The sequence below is a fragment of the Leptonychotes weddellii genome, chromosome X (genome assembly GCF_054177405.1).
Source record: "Leptonychotes weddellii isolate Sample4059 chromosome X, ASM5417740v2, whole genome shotgun sequence".
NCBI classification, from domain to species: Eukaryota; Metazoa; Chordata; class Mammalia; order Carnivora; family Phocidae; genus Leptonychotes; species Leptonychotes weddellii.
In genome coordinates, this window is record NC_138385.1 from 46009840 (window position 1) to 46014656 (window position 4817).

Below are 4817 nucleotides of genomic sequence, written 5' to 3' on the forward strand. Positions count from 1 at the left end.
AGCACATAGAGCCTTGGGCTAACCCACCTTGCACCCATATTAGCCTTATGTATTCTGCCAGTCACCTGCTGAATGGAGAGCAAAGGGACCACACCAATCTGTGTGCACATCAGGTTTAGCTGTCCTTCCTGGGTGCCCACTGTGTGGAGAATCCCTAGACCCCCAGCCCATGACAGCCAGTTATAGTCAGTCAGCAAAATTCACCAAGCACAGACAATCTACATAGCAAATGACCATACACAAGACCATTCCTTCCAGTTTAGGAGACGTAGTTGTTCTGCCTCATTCATAGAAAGAAACACAGAAACTCAAGCAAAATGGGGAGACAGAGTAATATCTTCCAAAAGAAAGAACTAGTTAAAACCTTAGAAAAGCAACTGAAAGAAATGGAGTGAGCAATATGCATGATAATAACTTAAATAATGATCATAAAGAGGATCTACTGGACCAGAAAGAGTGTAAGAAGTCAGTGAGATCTTCAATAAAAAAGATAGAAAATATAATAAAAGAATCAATATCTGAAATAACATATATACTAGAGGTATATAAGTGGATGAAGAATAACACATCCACAATCTGGAAGTCAGGAAAATGGGAAGAACTCAAACTGAACAACAGAAAGAGAAAAGAATTTTTAAAATGAGGATAAGCTAGGGGATATCTTGAACAACATCAAGGGAAAAACCATTCCATGAAAGGTGCCCCAGAAGAAGAGAAAGAAGCAGAAGACTTATTTGAAGAAATAATAGCTGAAAACTTTCCTAACCTAGGGAAGTAAATAGACATCAAGATTCAAAAAGCACAGAGTTGCAAACAAAATAAACCCAAGGAGGTTCACACTACAACAAATAATTAAATGTCAAACATCAAAGAAATTTTATTTTAGAATGTCCTTGAACTCAAATGACCATCAGTTTAATATAGACTGCTATATATTAAGATGTTATACATGAACTTCTTGTAAAGACAAACACAAAATATATAATAAATAGACAACAAAATAGATTGAAAGAAAGCCAAATATAACATTACAGAAATATCAATCTGAAAGAAAGAGTGCAAGAGAAGAAAGAAACAGAACTATGACAGCCAGAAAACAAATAAAAGTTGCATACCTATCAATAATTATTTTATTTTTCATTTCATTTCATTTCATTTCATTTCATTCCATTCCATTTCAATTCCAGTGTAGTTAACATACAGTGTTGTATTAGTTTCAGGTGTACAATATAGCATTTGCAACAATTCCATATATTACTTAGTGCTCATCAAGATAAGTATATCTTTAAAAAAAAGATAAGTGTATCCTTAATATCCTTCACCTATTTCACCAATCACCCCACCAATCTTCCCTCTGGTAACCATTTGTTTGTTCTCCATAGTTAAGAGTCTGTTTCTTGGTTTGTCTTTTTCTTTGTTCATTTGTTTTATTTCTCAAATTCCACATTTGAGTGAAATCAGATGGTATTTACCTTTCTCTGACTGGCTTATTTTGCTTAGCATTATGGTCTTTAGATCCATCCATGTTGTTGCAAATAGCAAGATTATACTTTCTTATGGCTGAATAATATTCCATTGTATATATTTATATACCAATTCTTCTTTATCTTTGCATCTAATGATGGACACTTAGGCTGTTTCCATAATTTGGCTATTGTAAATAATGCTGCAATAAACATCCTGGTGCATATATGCTTTCAAATTAGTGTTTTTTATTTCTTTGGGTAAATGCTCAGTAGTGCAATTACTGGATCATAGGGTAGATCTATTTTTTACATTTTGGGGGGAACCTCCATACTGTGTTCCATAGTGGCTGCACCAGTTTGCATTCCCATCAACAGTGCATGAAAATTCCTTTTTCTCCACATCCTTGCCAATACTTGCTGTTTCTTTAGTTTTTCATCTCAGCCATTCTGACAGGTGTGAGATGATATCTCATTGTAGTTTTGATTTACATTTCCATGGTGATGAGTGATGTTGAGCCCCTTTGCTTGTGTTTGTTGGCCATCTGTATGTCATCTTAGGAGAAACGTCTGTTAATGTCTTCTGCTCAGTTTTTAATTGGATTATTTGTTTTTTGGGATGTTGAGTTGTATAATTTCTTGATATATTTTGGATACTTACCCTTTATTAGATATGTCATTTGAAAGTATCTTCCCCATTTGGCATGTTGTCTTTTAGTTTTGTTGGTTGCTTCCTTCTCTGTGCAGAAGCTTTTTCTTTTGATGTAATCCAGATAGTTTATTTTTGCTTTTGTTCCCTTTATCTCAGGAGACATCTACAAAGATGTTGTTATTGCCAATGTCAGAGAATTTACTGCTTGTGCTCTCTTCAAGGATTTTCATGGTTTCTGTTCTCACATTTAGGACTTTAATCCATTTTGAATTTATTTTTGTGTATGGTATAAGAAAGTGTTCCAGTTTCATTCTTTTGTATGTTGCTGTCCAGTTTTCCCAACAGCATTTATTGAAGAGACTCTTTTTCCCATTGCATTCTGGCCTCCTTTGTCAAAGGTTAATTGACCATATAATCATGGGTTTATTTCTGGACTTTTTATTCTGTTCCTTTGATTTCTGTGTCTATTTTCTGTCAGTACCATATTTGTTTGATTACTACAGGTTTGTAATATAACTTGATGTCTGGAATTGTGATACATCTGTTTATTTTGTTTTTCAAATTTGGCTGTTTGGCTTTTCTGAGCCTTTGGGCTCCATACAAGTTTTCTGGATAATTTGTTCTAGTTCTGTGAAAAAGTCTCTTGGTATTTTGATAGGGATTACATTAAATCTGTAGATGGCTTTGGGTAGCATAAGTATTTTAGCACAATATGTTTTTCCAATCCAGAGCATGGAATTTTTTTTTTTCATTTTTTTGTGTCATCTTCTATTTCTTTCATCAATGTTTTATAGTTTTCAGTGTACAGGTTCTAAACCTCTTTGGTTAAGTCTATTCCTTGATATTTTATTATTTTTTGTGAAACTGTAAATGGGATTTTTTTAAATTTCTTTTTCTGATGCTTCATTGTTAGTGTATAGAAATGCAATGGGGTGAGCCGCAGCCTTTTCGAGGGAGCGGTTGTGTGTTCGCCATCTTAGGGAGTGTGCCGGGCCCTGCTCCCAGAAGATGTTCTCGTCTGTGTAGCATCTGGCACTGGCGAACCTCTTCAAAGCGCCCCACCTGCAGCTGGTACACGATGGCCTCACGGGCCCCCGCAGCAGCCCCGCGGGTCCCCCGGGTCCGCCCCGCCGTTCGCGCAATCTGGCAGCAGCTGCCGTGGAAGAATACAGTTGCAAATATGGCTCCTTGAAGTTTTATGCACTGTGTGGCTTTGGTGGGATCTTAAGTTGTGGTCTGACACACATGGCTGTCGTTCCTCTGGATTTAGTGAAATGCTGTATGCAGGTGGACCCCCAGAAGTACAAGGGCATATTTAATGGATTCTCAGTTACACTTAAAGAGGATGGTGTTCGTGGTTTGGCTAAAGGATGGGCTCTGACTTTCACTGGCTACTCTATGCAGGGGCTCTGCAAGTTTGGCTTTTATGAAGTTTTCAAAGTCTTGTATAGCAACATGCTTGGGGAGGAGAATGCCTATCTCTGGTGCACATCATTATATTTGGCTGCTTCTGCCAGTGCTGAATTCTTTGCTGACATTGCCCTGGCTCCTATGGAAGCTGCTAAGGTTCAAATTCAAACCCAACCAGGTTATGTCAACACTTTGAGGGATGCAGCTCCCAAAATATATAAGGAAGAAGGCTTAAAAGCATTCTACAAGGGAGTTGCCCCTGTCTGGATGAGACAGATACCATACACCATGATGAAATTTGCCTGCTTTGAACGTACTGTTGAAGCATTGTACGAGTTTGTGGTTCGTAAGCCCGGAAGTGAATGTTCAAAGGCAGAGCAACTGGTTGTAACATTTGTGGCAGGTTACATAGCTGGAGTCTTCTGTGCAATTGTTTCTCACCCTGCTGATTCCGTGGTATCTGTGTTGAATAAGGAAAAAGGCAGCAGTGCTTCTCAAGTTCTTCAGAGACTTGGATTTAAAGGTGTATGGAAGGGACTCTTTGCCCATATCATCATGATTGGCACTCTGGCTGCACTACAGTGGTTCCTCTATGACTCTTTGAAGGTCTACTTCAGGCTCCCTGGCCCTCCTCCACCTGAAATGCCAGAGTCTCTGAAGAAGAGGCTTGGGTTAACTCAGTAGAATGATCAAAGCAAAGGTGGACTGAATCTGCTTGTTGATCAGTGTTGAAGAAAGTGCAAGAGGAACTTTTATATATTTGACAGTGTAGGAAATTGTCTATTCCTGGTATAATTACTGTAGTCTCTTGCCTAAGGCGAGGGTTTCAAACCCACTGTTGAAATAAACCCAACTATTCATGAAAAAAAAAAAAGAAAAAAGAAATGCAATGGATTTCTGTACATTTATTTTGTATCCTGAGACCTTACCGAACTCATTTCTCAGTTCTATTGGTGGAGTCTTTAGGGTTTTCTATATATAGTATCATGTCATCTGCAAACAGTGAAAGTATTATTTTGTCTTTACCAATTTCAATGCTTTTAATTCCTTTCACTTGTCTGATTGGCATGGCCCGAACTTCCAGTACTATGCTGAATAAAAGTGGTGAGAGCAGACATCCTTGTCTTGTTCCTGACCTTAGGGGAAAAGTGCTCAGTTTTTCAACACTGAGTATGATGTTAGCTGTGGGTTTTTCATATAAGGCCTTTATTTTATTGAGGTATGTTTCTTTTAAACCCATGGTTTTTATCATGAATGGATGTTGTACTTTATCAAGTACTTTTTCTACATTT

At 37.7% G+C, this 4817-nt stretch overlaps 1 pseudogene; it reads left to right on the top strand.

Annotated features, from left to right (window-relative positions):
• Window positions 1-3123: 3123 nt before the first annotated feature.
• On the top strand, window positions 3124-4410 carry LOC102739742 (solute carrier family 25 member 3 pseudogene; annotated as a pseudogene).
• The last annotated feature ends 407 nt before the right edge of the window (window positions 4411-4817 follow it).